Source organism: Macrobrachium rosenbergii, chromosome 5 (genome assembly GCF_040412425.1).
Source record: "Macrobrachium rosenbergii isolate ZJJX-2024 chromosome 5, ASM4041242v1, whole genome shotgun sequence".
Taxonomy (NCBI): Eukaryota; Metazoa; Arthropoda; class Malacostraca; order Decapoda; family Palaemonidae; genus Macrobrachium; species Macrobrachium rosenbergii.
Window position 1 is genome coordinate 47,263,994 of NC_089745.1, and position 17,226 is coordinate 47,281,219.

General features: G+C 42.3%; 1 protein-coding gene across 5 annotated transcripts in view; it reads left to right on the plus strand.

Annotated features, from left to right (window-relative positions):
- Positions 1–368: 368 nt before the first annotated feature.
- Positions 369–17,226, plus strand: part of LOC136838761 (glycoprotein-N-acetylgalactosamine 3-beta-galactosyltransferase 1-like) — a 92,872-nt gene continuing 76,014 nt past the window's right edge. For 2 of the 5 annotated variants that reach the window (XM_067104244.1, XM_067104246.1), the window contains exons 1-3: positions 420–504; positions 9,233–9,381; positions 10,482–10,634. The gene's annotated coding sequence lies outside the window, so the exon portion shown is untranslated. Of the gene's footprint in view, positions 505–665; positions 950–9,232; positions 9,382–10,481; positions 10,635–17,226 lie in introns of those variants that run through there. The other 3 variants (XM_067104243.1, XM_067104245.1, XM_067104247.1) reach the window with 2 other exon arrangements.

Sequence of the window (17,226 nt, forward strand, 5' to 3'; positions counted from 1 at the left end):
TTTTCTCTGTTTAACTTAGAGGCGCATAGATACAAATCTTTTAGACAAGTTAATGAACAGTCTGGCATTAATAATCGCTGAATATGTAATATAACATTGTCAAATATCGATCAGTAAAGCGGCTTCCGTAAACAGCAAGTTTGTATGTCCATTAATTTCTTATATTTATTCAAAAGTTCAGACAATTGGTAGTTGGTGCCATATTGTTTTCCGCAGGCCATTATATTTTAATTACCTTAATTACTATAACACTACGTAAGAAAAGCTGTTTCAATGTTTAACGAAAACAAGTCACCACATTTATCGTATCGAGGTATGGGAAAACGCTGGTGAGGGTTAGTTACGTCACAGGCGGTGAGGGTTAGTGACGTCACACAGGCAAGTAACCTACAAAAACGCTCCTGTGTGCTGTAGTGCCAGAGACACTGGCACCCAGTGACAGACTAGAAGTCCGTGTGTGTGGTCGTTGAGCTCTTGTAGTTGCATTTTGAATATGGTTTCTCGGTAAATATCATTCTCTTTTCTTTGTATTTAGAGACGGAAACATTAGATATAACGGCAATATTTAAATCCCCACGACCATTGTTGATTACTGATAAGGGAGATACGGTTTGTTCGGATAAGACTAATATCCTAAACCCGCAGGCTGAATAGTAACTGACGATCTTATTCTAGTCAGTTACAGCAAGGGACTAAGAGCTGCGCGATTATTACCTTCATTACAGGAAGGCTGTTATCCAGTTCTTGGTAGTGGCACGAACGTCACATATATCTGCATTTTACATTTGGTCGAGGAATTAGTCTTTACCACAGGCTAGTGACCGTGCAACCTGGGTAGGGTGGCCGTAGATGCCGCTGTAATCCTTTATTGGTCACGAGCCCCTTAGTTTGTCCCTACATACCCTGCCATACATCCATCCAGTTTCGAAGACTTAATTACTTGTCGGAGGTAGGTTAGTTTAGTAAGAGGAAATAGAAAGACAGACATTAAGTATCCTGTTGGCGAAGCCTAGAACTAGAATCATATGTTGATGATTGTTGCATAGCAAATGCCTGGATCAAGATTTGTATGTCAAAGTTGGAGTCTGCCTTACTTGGTCTCCTCTTTGTAGCCTAGGTAGGCTTCAGCTGCTACCACGTCAGGTAACAGTAATAAATTTCTGAGTTTCCGCCAGTTGTTCATAAGCAAACCCCTTATTTGTGTGTGTCACTAGTCCCCTTCCTGCCCATGCCCCCCCCCCCCAAATAAAGGAAACTAGGCCATGTATTTCAAAAAATATATATATGATCATTAACATGGCATTAAAGTACTCTAGAAAAGCCATATTTCAACAGAAATACATTCTAACCTTCCTTAGGGGATTTGGGTGTAACCTGTCATGTTGGGCATTGTTCCATGTGACCTCCTCATCATCTTGAGTGCTGTACATCACACGTATATAAGGAGGCATCCTTTTGATTGAAATTTGGAAATTCGTTAATATCCCACTTAGTTACAATTTGCAAAGATGATGACTTAAGAAAAACTTTCTTGACAATGGTTTTAAATATACCTATTAAAACTCTCATGACTGGTTTTAAATACCTATTCTATTACTGTACTGAGATTTTATTTGGCAAAGTGAAAGCATCCTAGAATGGGTTAGCTTCATCAACTTCTCCAGTGCTGCATAGCACAAAGGACCTCCATGAGATTCTGCCACTCATGTCTTTCCTGTGCCATGGGCATCGACAAATCTATTCATCTCCAGCCTTCCACCGCACAGTCCTTCCAGCTCTTCGGGTGCCTACAGGAGCCCAGCTGACAGTATCACATACTTTTCCCCATGAGTTGTGTGGCAGACATGTCCAAGACATCTCCCTCTCCCTTTCATCGTCTATTTACTTATGGAACTTCCATAATTTTCCTTTTCGTATAATTTCTCACGACATCCTTCCATCTGACTTAATATAATTTTTAAAGCTTTATTTTTTTATAAAAAAAAATCTTTTAAATATGGTTTTAGTGCTCCACCATGATTCATGTCTTTAAGCAATACAGATTGTACTAGACTTCAGTATAATCTTACTTCATAGTAGAATTTCAGTCTGCCTTCCACCAAATTCCAACTCCTGAGAGTTTCTGGATATCACAGTTCCTAAATATGTGAAAGATTAAACCTCATTAATCCTTTCTCCGTACCCTGTTATTCAGTCCCTTGGTGAATACTCTGTCGGCATTACTTCTGTTAGCCTGGGTTAAATAATTAAATTTGCAGTATGTTTACCATGTAAGAATGACTGCTCACCATAAGTCAGGCCTAGGGTAAGCAATGACTTAGGCACCTCATCTTTAATTGCATTTTTACATTGCTGTTACCCCTTTATGGGGTTAGATATGAAATTCATTGGTCTTGTGATTTTTCCATGAATTCTCATCTGGTGTAGGTTATCTTCTGTGTCTCTTTTTCCTGATACCTTGGGCTTTCTTACGGGGCTTTATCCAGCTACTTCCATATCTGCTCCTTTTGTGACTGTTTTTCTGCCCCTTTTATTACATGTCCAAATCATGTAAATCCTTGAGATCATAGCAAGTTTATTGTCCTTCTTCTGGACATTGCATCTTTTTGTTCCCTATTCATTCTTAGGTTTAAAGTTCCCATTGCAGTGTAGCCATAAATCTAAACATTCTGTTGTCACTCGATCTCTATATTCTTATGAGTGCACATGTGACTGTAGAGTAAGGTACAGTAGTAGAAATGTTGCAGTAATGTTTGAAAGGACATTGTGAGAATAGTTTTTAACTGTGTTTTGAATGGATTTGATATTAATTTTTTTGTCAGAAGTCCATAGTTCTTGAGTTAAGGGGAATAGCCCCAGCTGCAAAAACTGTGGATTTCCAGTGAAGTTACAATATCAAATTCAAAACCCATGTAGTTGCTTAAAAGTTATGTATTTCAACAGGGATACACCATAACTAAATGTAATTTAACCTAACCTGGCCTGGCATCATCTTTGCCATCATCAGAATCTGTTAACTACAAAGTAGCATACTTAAGCAATGCATCCAACCTACCTTAACCTTGGGCAACCCCAAAGAGGCCGCTAAACTTACCTAATTCCCTTGAAGTTCTAAGCTGAGGTTTTGATTTTCATTATCATCTTCAGATGAATCCTCATGCTGACCCTGCAGGGCATCTGCAGTGCAAATCAAACTCTTGTCACCAGGGTTTGCATATGGTTTGGCTGCTTGGAAGGACAGCTGGTGTAACAGTGTACAATAGCGCTCTTCAGGTTTGATAGATATCTTGTGAGATACAGTATTAGTTTAGGTTTAGATATGTTGTATATGCCATGGATGCCTGGCCTCTTGATCCAATTGTAACATATAGTGTTTGGCTAGTGAGTATTCTGTACGAGTTTGTTTTGGGCCTACCATACAGTAAATATATATTATCAGTTGTAATCACTTTAGTCTTGTGGATAATATGGCCATAAGAAGTGATAAGTTTTGATTTTATATAAGTAACTTACCAAATGATTACATAGCTATAGTATCTACTTTACACGGCAGCTCAAAATTCAAAATTCGCGGTAGCACTGGTTTGTTTTGGGTGTAGGTATACTGCCCTGCCCACTTTCGGGGAAGGATAAGTACAATGTAGCTAAAGAGCTCAATTTGTTTCTGCTGGCTAATGACTTAACACTGGTTATTAGCAGCTCTTGATTCGTTTTCACTGGATGGTTAGAGATTGTCTTTTGGTGAAGTACTCTTTGCCTTTGGTAGCGCAGCTATTTAGCTTAGCTAGAATTCCGATATATTTTACGATTGTGACTTCCCTGATTGGACTTTAGACTAATTCTGTCTGACACTAGTTTGTCTAGCATTAGGTATTGCAGCAAAGGCTGCAAAACTAGACTCACTTCAGCAAAATATGACTCATACCTTATGTAGTTCTTGCAGGGAGCAAATTTGCTCTCCTGATCCTAGTTATGAAGAATGTAAGTACTGGGATAAGGGGAAGTGGAAGATTTTACAGACCCACTTAGATGAATTACAGCGTGATCGACTGAGGAAAGCTACAGCTAGAGCTGAAGCTAAGGCTTCCACTAGTGCAGTTCATTCTCCAGGAGTTGATATAGCTGCTCTGCCTATCCCTTCAACATCTGTGATGGCTTTTCCTCCAATTTCCAGTCCTCCAGCTTTTCCTGTTACTTCATTACCTAGCGCTCATTCTGCTGAACCCAGTGCCATTGCCAGCTTAGAAGCATGGGTGGATCAGAAATTTAATTTGCTTGTTAATACTGTTTCCCAGATTGGGAATTCTGTGAAGGTCCTGATGGGCAAATTTAATAGTATTGGTGTAGTGACGAGTGCAGTGTTGGTGAAGGTGGTGGCTGTTCATCCCACCGATGCTCCTAGCCCAAGGTCCCTGCTAAACTCCCCTTGCTCACCTGGGAGGAAGCAAGCTGGCAGTCCAAGGGAGGTCGATGGGGTTTGCCCACGAGCAGTCGTCGCCTCATCCGTGCCTGTTGTCTGCCAGTCCCAGGCTGCAGAGGACCACCATTGGAAAGGCGTCCGTATGGATGTATATGCCCTGTCATCAAGTGATTCAGACTCTCGGAACCAATACGTGCAGTGGCCATCTTACGAAAGTTTCTAGGCCATTGAAAAGGCTGTGCGCTTTGTTGGAAATTGATTCGCCCCTGTCTCGTAAGCGAGCTTTAGAGAGGCAACGTAACCCTCTTCCTTGGTGAAGTTTTTGGAGGTCGCATAAGCATTCAGCGTCTTGCATTTCCAGGTCATGGGCACCCAGTATCCGATCATTCCGAGTTGGAAAATCCTGTGTATGATCGTTCAGCGTTTGGAGTCAGATTGCCGAGCGCCCGGGAGCTGAGCCCCCATCGTTTGGATGCCCATTGTCCACTAAGAGTGTAGCGGTTTCAAAAGGTTCGGTGTCTGCTCCGACAGTGGGTGGGCACCCAGTGTCTGAGCGTCCAGTGTCAGTGGGCGCTTCCTTTGAAGTTCATCCACCTTCCAGCAAGTACGCGGTTGCGCAAGAAGAGCTTCCAGTACCTGATTCTTCAGGTGAGTTTCCTTCAGTTGTCCAAGAACCTTCATTGGCGCTGCTGCAACTCCGATCAGACAAAGTTCTGAGCCTTCTTCAGAAACCAGCTCTGGTAGTTCAAGAACCCACAGACCCACCAGGATCACCCGTTTCCTCCACCGAGGAACCAGTAAAAGAGGAACAACCTACATCGAACTACTCGGCGCTGTTCAGGTATTTCCTGATCTGCTACCATTCTTTCTTCTCTCCAGCCGTCCCTTCGTCACCGGGGTTGGCCTTCTTGATGTGACAACCTCCAGGTACTGCCAGCCTACCTCGTATGGCTCTGTCTTCATCTTCGAGGAAAGCTTTCACCCATATTGATGCTGGTTATCAGAAAAGAGAGATGTCGGGAAGCTGGTTTTCTGTACACCGCCCTGTCGCTTGATATGGCAGAAGTATCTGTCGTATGCAACTGGAGAAGTGCCATCTTTGGGAGTTTCTGCCTCCTCTCAAGGGGGTCTTTTCCAACATCATAGATGCTTCGCATCGCTCTGCTTTCTCTTCGGCCAGAATTCTCTTTACCGCATCGGAGTTGGACCATCTTATTAAAGACATCTTTAAAGTTTTCGGGGTCTTCAGTTTTCTGGATTGGACGATTGGGGCTCTCGCTAAGAAAATAGAAGACTGTACGACTCTTCAAGAAAACTTTGTGTCGGACTGTCTGGGAGTTCTGGTTTGTGCTGATAATAGCTGTAAGAGATGGAGCACAAGAGTTGGCGACCATCTTCACCACAGGAGTCCTTAAGAAACAAGATTTGTGGTGCTCGTTTACAGTGAAGGGAGTCATCCCATCTCGGTGTTCTTCTCTTCTTTTTGCCCCCTAGACAAGAAAAGTTTATTCCCACAGGACACCCTGGTACATGTATCAGTACAGCTCCAGAAGAAATACGGCACAGGACCTCGCTCAGTCTACCAAAAGACTAGGTTCTCTGCACGAGCCACTGCAACTACCACATCTGCTAGGATGTCTTTACCTTTGCAACAACAGCCCTTTCGAAGTAATAGAGGTCGTTTCCAGTCCCGACCTAGATGCAACCTCCTTCCAGACCCACCAAGAAACCTGTCAACAAGCCAGCACCTCAAAAGTGAGTTGTCTGTCCTCTGGACCATGTGGAAAAACAGGAATGTGGAGCTGTGGGTGCTGAAAGTCTTGAAAGAGGGCTATGCAATCCATTTCAGGGAGAAACCTCCCTTAGTAACCTCTCCCATCAGCCTAACGGCCTGCTCAGTAGGCTCGGAGAGGTTTTTGGCCCTATCTCGGGAAGTGTTAGCTCTACTAGAGAAGAAAGCCGTGGAAGTAGTCGAGGATGTAGACACAGATAGGTTCTACAACCACCCTTCGTGGTTCTCAAGTCATCGGGAGGAGGGAGACCTGTCCTGGACATCAGTGCCCTGAACCTCTTTGTTCAAACAACGAAGTTCAAAATGGAAACGAGCCAGTTGGTATTGTCAGCCATCCACCAGGGGGACTGGATGGTTACGATCGACATGCAAGATGCATACTTCCACGTTCCAGTTCACCCGGATTCCAGGAAGTACTGTATCTGAGATTCATGTCCCAGGACAGAGTCTTCCAATTTCGGGCACTGTGCTTTGGCCTGTCCACGGCCCCTCAAGTTTTTACTCAAGTACTTGCTCCCCTAGGAAAATGGTTACATCTCATGGGGATAAACATCTCTCTGTACCTTGACGACTGGCTCCTATGCTCCCCCTCGAGATCTCAGTGCATGGAGGACCTTCAGAAAACACTTCGACTTGGTCAAGATCTAGGACTTTGAATAAATTTCAAAAAGTCTCAGCTAGTCCCAACTGTCTATTCTATATTTTGGGATAGTGATAGACTCTCTGAGTTTTCAGGCTTTTCCATCCCAACAAAGGATCCTAAATTGTCTCAGAAAAGTCCAAGATTTCATAGTTTGCCCCTCCTGCTCAGCCAACGCATGGATAAGTCTCCTGGGAACCCTCTCTTCCATAGAGAAGTTTGTTCCATTGGGCAGGCTACACACAAGTGTACTGCAATTTTACCTCAAGGCCAATTGGTTGTGGAAGTTGTTCTCAGATTCGTTCATCTTCAACATTACTCCCGAGATCAAAGAGGACCTTCGGTGGTGGCTGGTAAAGGACAAATTTGTGACAGGAAAGTCTCTGGCTCCAATGAACCCTGACCTAACGTTATACCCAGATGCTTTGGATCTGGGTTGGGGAGCTCTTCTCAACGGTGTGGAGGTTTCAGGAACGTGGTCTCCAACCAAAAGAAACCTCCACATCAATGTAAAAGAAAGGCTATTCATCTTGCACTTTAGCATTTTGTAACACAGACTTTCAACAAGACAGTGGCAGTCCATTCGGACAGCATGACCGCCCTGGCTTACATCAAGAATAAGGAGGGATACATTCTTTTTCGCTCTACAAAGCGACCAAGGATTTTTTTCTGTGGGCACTAAGTAATGAGACCCAAGTGGTGACCCGCTTCATTCAGGGGAGAATGAACATCCAGGCAGACGAATTGAGTCGTGGCAGACAGGTTCTACCGACAGAGTGGGCACTCATTCCACAGGTGTGCACTGACCTGTGGAAGCTGTGGGGGAAAGCCGCTGATAGACCTGTTTGCAATGTTGAGGAACCATCGTCTTTCTCTGTATTGTTCCCGGCTCCGGATCTGCAGGCATGGGCGACGGATGCCATGCTGCAGGACTGGTCGGATCTCAGCCTTTATGCCTTCCCTCCCTTCAGCATGGTGAGGGACGTATTGAAAAAGTTCAACACACAGCAATGTGTTGATGACCCTAGTCGCTCCCTTTTGGCCGCACAGGAGTGGTTCCCAGATCTCCCAAGTCTACTGACAGACTTTCCAAGGCTATTTCCTCAGAGGAGAAATCTTATCAAACAGCCGCACTTTCACAGATTCAATCTAGGGTTATCCAGTCTCGCTCTGACAGGCTTCAAACTGTCAGGAGCTTGTCAGAGCGAAAAGATTTTCAAGGAAGGCTGTAGAGGCTATTGCTAAGTGTGGGCATGAAGGCTGTAGAGGCTATTGCTAAGTGTGGGCAACGATCTTCTGCTGGTTTTGGAGCAAAATATCTCCTCTTCTCAAACATTGTAGCCCAGATCGCAGATTTTCTGTTACATCTTAGAACCTCGAAAGGACTTGTAACATCTACCATCAAGGGTTACAAAGCAAATCAAGACATCAGCAATTTAATGAAGTTTTTTACGACTAGTAAGCAAGCAAAACCTTTGGAAGTCACCTGGAACTTGGACGTTGTCCTTAAATGGCTGTCAGGACTGCCATTTGAACCTTTGGAGTCATCCTCACTTAGAAATCTAACGAAGAAGACCTTATTCTTGATGGCATTAGCTGCAGCTAGGAGAACTAGTAGCTACATGCCATCGATAAAAGGATAGGCTTTTCTCAAGGCAGTGCTGTGTGCTCACAGATTTTGGGTTTCTTGGCCAAGAATGATGACCTGACTAACCCTTGGCCTTGTTCCTTTTAAATCAAGAGCCTGTCCGAAGTACTCGGTCCATCCGATCAAGAGAAAGTCCTCTGTCCTGTAAGAACCAAATGTCTTATAGAGGTTCCTCCACAAATCTTTGGTGTTCCTTGAAAGACTCCAGCCATCCTTTGACCAAGAATGCATTAACTTTCTTTTTGAGATATGTGGTTTTGGAAGCACATTCGGGTGTTGACGATTTTCTACCCTTATGTAAAGTAAAAGCTCATGAAATAAGAGCTGTGGCTACGTCCTTGGCATTCAGACATAATCTGTCTCTCTCTTCAATCTTGATATCAACATATTGGAGGTGCAATCAGTGTTTGCCATGTTTTGCCTACGGGATATTGAAACGGTATACCAAAAATGCAGAACTTTAGGTCCATTCTTCACAGCTGGAATGGTATTGGGGGATGAAGGATAGGAGGAACCCCTTCTTTTACCTCTAGCCACTCTCCTTGAATAAGGATAGTTGCACTTCTTGGAAAGTCTGGTGAGCACTTGAGTTGTGAGTGTCACCAATCCGTGTTTTTATGGTTTTGATTAAATTTTGTGGTGGGGTAGGTTATTTTTTTATCTGGTTTTTATTTTCTGTTGTAATGCACCCAGGGCAAGGGCATATAAAAATTATTTGTGTGTCCATTTTAGATTGTAAGCTTTGGCAACCCGCAATAACCTCCTACGTTGCAAAGCACCCACTCAAGTAGAGGCGACCCTTGGCTCTACTGCCACGCTGCTACAGGTCGAAATGAGCTTCGACCAGAGGCAGTACCTGTCTGCTGTTGCTCCCTCACCAGGTAAGGTTACAACAAGCATTTCAAAATGCTAGCGAACTTTCTATTCCAAATTCTTCTCCATATCGGAGTTTTTTTTGGGGTAGTATATGTCCATTCATCCCACCTCCAATCAATGTGGGATTCAGCTATGTAATTATTTGCTAAGTTACTTGTATAAAAATGACATTTTTGTAATAAAATAAAGTTTTATATAGACTTACCAAATAATTACATGATCAGGGCCCTCCCTCCTCCCCTCTCATGGACATAGAGCATGACGAATTGAGCTCTGTAGCTATGTTGTACCTATTCTTCCCAGAAAGTGGGCGGGGCAGTATACCTACACCCAAAACAAAAGAGCACTACAGTACCATGAATTTTGAGCAGCCACGTAAAGTAGAAGCTATCGCTATGTAATTATTTGTTAAGTATATATAAAACTATTTTATTATAATGTCATATTTAGATAAGTTAAAGAAAAGAGTTTATAGTGTTTCAGTGTAAATGACTGTAAGGGCTCTCATAAACGATACTTGGCCAAGTATGGTTTCGAAGCATGATACTGAAGCTGTGCTCGAAAACTGTTCATGTAGACAGAAACGCTGAACCACCTACACTCCCTGTGCAGCTACGAGTGAGCTGAATATTTGCGTGCTTCAATACTATACCTCGACACTGATCTGAAGCGTTCGCCAAAACCATACTTGCCCACGTATCGTGTATCAAAGCCCTAAGATATTCTGATTTTGTCATTGATAAGTTATGAATATATCTGTAGTGCAGATTTTTTTAGTTATTTATGGGAGAATTTTTTATTTACAGGGATTTAATTAGTGCTTGGTAACTTAATGGTAATACTGCATTAAAAAGTTAAAGTAAATTATATAGTAGTTGGATTTATAGTAAAGCATACAGAAGTTACTTTTAACATTTTGAATTAATTTTAAAGTTCAAGACAATTATAAGCATTTCATGGTAATCTTGATGTGCAGTACCTGAATGAATTTGCTGTTTGTGCTTATTTCATAGTTTTATGTATTATATTTGAAGGGTGAGTTGTTAATTTTAAAATGAGCAAGATGTTTGTAGAAAATGTGCTAATTTTATTTAACTTACAACAGGTTATTACTTCATCTACATTTTGACATCTGTCGTTGATAAGCATGTAAGCAGCACCAATGATGTGATTTTGCAACGCCAGTGAATAAATCACTTTCAATTCATCACTCAGTGAACAATGTGGTTATACTGTAGCTGACTCTAAGAAGGTATTGGTAAGTACAGTATTATACTAGTTCTGTTTTGAAGGAATCAAGTCTCGTTTAGATTGTTGGAAAATGCAGGGAAGAACAAAATTAATCTTAATATTGTGCTATATAGGATTTGCTGCATTTAATAGTATAGGCTGTACAGTATATATTTGAAATTAATCAAGTGCATGTTAATAATGCACACTTTTCATTGTTCTTGGATAAGTTATGATTGCATATTGTATGGCAGTTATTAAGTTCTATCTTATCAGATAGAATAGAGATACTGTGTAATGTTTCTTATGACAATAGATAATAGATATTAAAATGTAAGATTTTTAGGATATAGTCTCCTAGATAGGTTTTGAGTGAAGAGTGCATGCTGTAGAGTAGGACACAATACATTTTGGAGCATTAACTGTTCAATTCCCCGGCCGGCTGATGAAGAGTTAGAGGAATTTATTTCTGGTGATAGAAGTTAATTTCTCGCTATAATGTGGTTCGGATTTGACAATAAGCTGTAGGTCCTGTTGCTAAGTAACCAATTGGTTCTTAGCCACGTAGAATAATTCTAATCCTTCGGGCCAGCCCTAGGAGAACTGTTAATCAGCTCAGTGGTCTGGTAAAACTAAGGTATACTTAATTTGGAGCATTAACTGGGTTTTGAAAGACTTCTACAGCTGTACTCAACGCCTGTGGATTATGTAATTGCACTTAAATAAATTACTGTACTCATTTCTTTTTATGATTGGTTTGGCTGATCTCTGAATTTTTTTTATGAACATTAAACTAAATGCTTTCAGACAGATTTTTTTTCAATAGATGTAATTATGAAACTATGATTTAGCTAGGGAATTTAGCAACAGTTATCATAAGGAAAACATTCTTTATGGGTGACAGTGGATAAGAGATATTAATATGTAAGACTTTTAGGATATGGTCTACTCAACAGCATTTTCAGCAAAGGGTGTTTGTTGTAAAGTAGGATGAACAATGCATTTTATTACATCAACTGGCTTTTGATAGACTTATACAGCTTTGCTCAACAGCTGTGGATCTTGTAATTGCTCTTAAATTACCCAGTTCATCTAGTGATTAGTCTGGTTGATCTCTGAACTTTTTTATCGGGTAATGTAAAACTTAAGCTCCTATGATATCACTTCCTAAAAGTGTTTTTAGCTTATTTTTTATTCACATGCTTGAAGTGCTTGCTGACTTACGGAATTTTTTTATTAGATCTGATTGAGACTTAAATTTGGTAGTTAGGGAATTTAACACAGCTACTAAATGTAAAACATTCTTCATAAGTGGTAGATATAGTATAAGATCAAGTTTTGATTTTGAACCTTATTCATATATTATGGGATGAACTTTTAATTTGGACACTTCTTGTTAGAATACCATTGTTGCAGTTAAATTTCTGATACATCACCCACTAGGGATACATTCCACTGTAGTTTTGAAGAATTCCCTTTTACAGAAAAGACACCATCAGTGGTGTAGGCAGTTTTGATGATTGATAAGGTTAGATAGTCAGTTCTTTTTTCTGAAGATTTACCTTAAGGAAAGTAAATGTTAAAAGAGGACAGTAGTTCCTAATTTGTTATGGATATCATATAAGAACCTTATATCACAGGAGATTTTCCTTACTTTTTGACAGCAGTTGCTCCCTTCCTGCATTCTTTCTTCAGTTTTGTTATTCAGACTCTAACTATTACTTAATGCAGCTGTGAGGGTTTTCTCCCAATTCTATCTTTAGATCCTTGTACTTCTTTTCATTTATTTTCCAGATCTCTTTATCGTGCTGCCCTACCCCCACCAACTCCCTTTTTTCACTGTCTTGAACATTGAATTTTGGAAAGTGCCCCAGTGCTTGGCTTGACAGCCTAAATTTCTTGAAAATCCTAGTCATAGCTGGGTTTACAGTAGCAACTGTGTATTCCACTTGAAGTGTTTTGTGGCTGTACTATTTCGATCATTGTTCAGGATGACTTCAACCCAAATGTTCTCCCACTTGATGAACACCTAGTTGTATTTATTATGAATTTTATATTTAAAAATAGTGTTATTGGATCATATATTCTTTTTTAATATGCTTAAGTCATAGTTTTAGAGAGAGAGAGAAATTTGTCTGTACCTTGGCCTTGACTTTATAATTGAAGAAATCTACAAATTTATGTTTTAAATAAGAGATTGCAATACACTCCCTGAACACCTGAATTAGTCCTGGTCACCTACCAGCCCGAACTACATCCCCATAGCTTTTACCCACTAAGTGGGTAATTAACTGTCAGCGTTACCAACACTTACAGGAAAATCTTGTCAAATGAGTTACCTGAAGTACCATTGGCAACGCTGCTGCAAGTCCCGGCCGAGTGAGGCCAAGATCCTCAATCGCTTTTTGTTCGCCATACTGTGTGGGTGTGTTCCACATCAGGCGAACTTTTGGTCATTTAGCTTGACCCCCATTTAAAGAATTTGGACATCAGATTACGATTTGGACTGCTTTCAACGCCTTTTCTCCTAAATTGATACTTTATTGACTGGATTTGGAACTTCTCTCCCGGTTTTGACTTTGGATTCCATACTTTGGACTCGATTGAATAAGTCAAACAAGAAGACGTCGCCATCTGCTAGCGCCGATGCTTCCACTTCGTTTACATCTTCAACAACAGAGCCTTCTACTGCTGGAGATGCTGACGCTCATCGGTCCTGCACATCCTGCAAGCGTAGGATGAGTACCCTCAAACATGATCGACATTCTGTTTGTGTTTTATGTAGGAAGATGCAGTGTAGTATCAGTCAGATAGGTGGCGAGTCTTGGTCGGTAGATCAGATGGAAGAATTATTCAAAAAGTTAGAGGACAAGTTATCAGCTTGTATGTCTAGTCTATTTTTCTAGCTTTATGACTAAATTATCAGAAACTAAAGATAGGGATAGTAGTACTAGTGTTGTAGATACTAATCTTTCTTTTTCAGCCCCCCTGCCTGTTCCAGAACCAGCCCTAACGGGTGCCAGGGGTCATGGAGAACCGCAAAGGCTTTTCTTGGTTCAACCCTGTGATATTAGAGCTTCAGCGGCTTCCTTTCTCTCTTCGGATGAAGGGAAGGGGTACTTTTAACGGATCCGTCTTCTTTATCACCTTTTGCAAATCCTGTAGTTTTTCAGGCATCCGATGTAGTTACTTCTCAGGTGTTTGCGGAGGTGTCAGCAACTCATTTTCATTCCTTACAGGTTTCTAACCGTAATGTATCCTCCGCAATTCTTGCAGATGCTATGGCAGTCGGCGGTTCGCCTGCGCCAGCGTTCAGTGTATCAGCACCGATAGTTTCCTCAGCCTTTCCATTCTCCAGGATAGCTGGTACTTTGCCTCTCTCTGTTACCTTGGGTTCGGTACCTCATAACTTCCCCTTCGAAACTCCTTTGAGTTCCGGTCCAGTTGGTACGTTCTCCACCTATCCAACGCCGGCGTTAGGCGCCCTGGTGGTTACTCCAAGTGTGACTTCTTCCTTCTTCCCTCCTTCGGCTTCTTCTTTCTCAACTTTCCTGCAGGTTTCTCTGTCCCTCCATCTAAGGCGGCCATGTAGGTTCGGGGTTGATTCCGGGTCATCAAGGACTTTTCCCCCTTCTTCATTAACCAGCAGGTCTTCAGCTCTGGATTCCCATTCTCATGTGGTTTTGATACATCCGGATTTGCGTGGTTCGGGTGTTGCGGCCTCTTCGCTCTCAGGAGTGGGCGTTGTCTGCCCAGGTGTGGCTGGCCCAGGTGTTAAGTCATCGTCGTTGGGTGGTGCAGGGTTTGCGCAACCTACTTTGGTGCTTCCAGTATGTTCGTGATTGATACGTCAGGTGTCCATTATGCGCACCCAGGTGTGGCGAGTTCCGGGTTTTTGAGTTCCGGCTCGGTCGGACCAGTCCGACAAGGATTGTTCATTTGAAGAAGAGGATCCGGTACCGGATATTAGTTTTCCTTCAGCTAATGAGAATGAGTATAAGCAGATGGTGGACTTCATCCATACTCTTTATCCTCAGTTCAAGGCTCTGGAGGAGCCTACACTACCGAATCAAGCAATGTTCGAGTCGCTATATGTGACGGAACCGGTAGTTGCTCAGTCATCAAAGAATCTGGTCTGGTTTGGCCGTGTCGGGCAGGCATTGAGGGAGGCAGGCGTAGGTTAGTGGCTTTGATAGGGTCGAGTAAGCAAGATTCAACCTTGCTTCCTATTTGGGAGGGGTTTTTACAAGGTAGCAGGTAACCCTTCTGTGGGTGTCAGGGTTCCTCTCAACGCATCTGTTGAGGCTCTTCTCTTTCGGGTTCCTTCGTCAAATTGTATGGTCTCAGTTTCATCTAGGGAGGCTTGTATCTTGGAGGACACCTTTTGCAGCCAGTCGGAAGCCTTGTCCCAATGTGTGGATGTGGTCCGGGTTGATAGGGTTGTCTCAAACAAGATGGATATACTCCCTCCGATCCTGTAGTGCCTGATACCTCATCACTTCGGTTTCAATTGGGCTGGCATACCAGGTTAATATTTCGTCTGACTGTACAACGTTCTTTGGCAAGAAGAGGAGGGACTTCTTTTTAAAGCTTCCGCCTCACTATCCAGACATTCGGAGAGGTTTCTGTTGAGGGCGCCTTTTGCGCACTGCAACAGTCTTTTAGGGGGGAGGATATCTCCTCCATGGTCAATTTCGTGTAGCCGTCGTCAGCAGTAGCGTCACAACAGGCTATGATTAGTGTGGCTGCTCAGGGTTCAGGGGATGTGGCCAGCATAACGAACTTGTTGCTTCTAACTCGTGTCTCTTGTGTCGGCAATTATGCATCGTCGAGGTTACAAGATGTTGAAGTAGAGGTGTTCCTGTCCAACAGGGAACAGCTGGTACCCACTTGGAGAAGCGTCTTAGGGAGAATCATCCAAACTCTTGCGGGATGAACCTAGTTGCAGGCGACTGCCGAGCAAAGAGCTAGACAGACTGGACTCTCTAAAGCTATGTCAAACAGTGTTCAGCTTGAGAAAGTCAACCCGTAAGCTTTACCAGGTCAGCTGGACATGTGGAAGTTGGCGTCGCAAGAAAGGTCATTCCATCTTTTGGCCTGCCATAACCAAAATAGCTGATTTTCTCTTATTCCTTTGGAAAGTCAAGATTCTTTCGTTTTCGGCTATTGCTGGCTACCTCTCAACACTTAGCAGTACATTTTTCCATCTTCCCAAAAATTTCTAGTAGTAAGATCTTCTATAATTTATTACGTTCCTTTAAGTTTAACGTCCGGTCTTGCTAACTCATGCTCCTTTGTGAGATTTGTTGGAAGTTCTAACGTTAAGACTACTGATTAGGTGTTTTCTTTCTTTCGGCTTTAGCTGCAGCTAGAAAGGTGGACGAGCTTTGGGAAGTTTTCTAGGATGGTTTCCTAGGCGGGAAATGATAAGTATTTCTCTTCCTCTGGAATTTGTGGCGAAGACAGAGTCAGAGGTTAAAACTCTGCTTCGTTCGTTTAAGGTTCTTTATCTGCAAATGTCCGGTTCCGGCAATCCAGCGGGGACATCTTTATGTCCGGTGCGAATATTAAAGTCTATTTATCAAAGGTTGAGAAACTCCGTCCGCTTCTGTGCACACTTCTTGTCTCTCCGTTGAATCCTTCCCGTCTGCTGTCAAAGAATGTGATTAGTTACTTTCGGAGAGAGGGTTCCTGGTTCCTGGTTCATAAAAGCTCACTCCACAAACAGTTGTGGGCACACTATACGATTCTCATGTGGTGCGAGCTTTATGCCCTTGAATACAATTTAATTTTGACTTTACATTATATTTGGCATATAACAGTTTTTTCATTTAATTCAGCACCCTTCCCAGAAAAAAAAAATTCCAGATGTTACTTAATATTTCAAATTTCTTTATTGCTGGTGATTTCCCAGGCTTCTCAGGGTTTGTCCTCCTCGTCTTCGGCTCTGTATTTCGCCGACCGCACAGTATTCGGAGTATGACCACTGCATCTTCCTTTCTAAGGAATTGTTCAGTGTCTTCTATTCTGGAGGCAGTGTACTTGGGAGTCAGTCTCAGTATTTTTCTTCCTTTGCTTAAGAGACATTCAATTCGCTGCAGCACGTATAGCGGCGAAGTCTCCTATCTAGGGTGCTTTCATTTAGCTGAGGTTGTATTCTCTTAGTGCGAAGGCTCAGAAGGCTATTTTCTTAGTCCACATGTAACGGTGAAGTCTATTATGTAGGGTATGGTCATTTAGTTGAAGTGGTATTCACGTAGTTCGGTGGTTCGTAGGTTAACCAGATAGAGGAATTCCTTTTAGGCTTTAGAATCTTAAGCAACAGTGATAGTATAATCACATGAACTTAGGTTTAGTATGTTTTAAGTATCCTAGTCTTTGATAGTTTCCCTACGAGAGCCCAATGGGGTGCTCTTGTAGGCTAGCCTAGGCTCTTTAGTCGGTGCTGAGATACTTCTTCACTCGTCGGTCGTCGGCCTTTGCCACAACCTGCATGGCGGAGGATCAACGGCTCAGCACACTACCTCATTCCCTCCATACATGGTAGGCTCTGAATTAGCCATTCAGGAGGTTCATCATTCTCCTCCTTACAAGAGAGTTATTCTCTTAGTCCGCGTGTA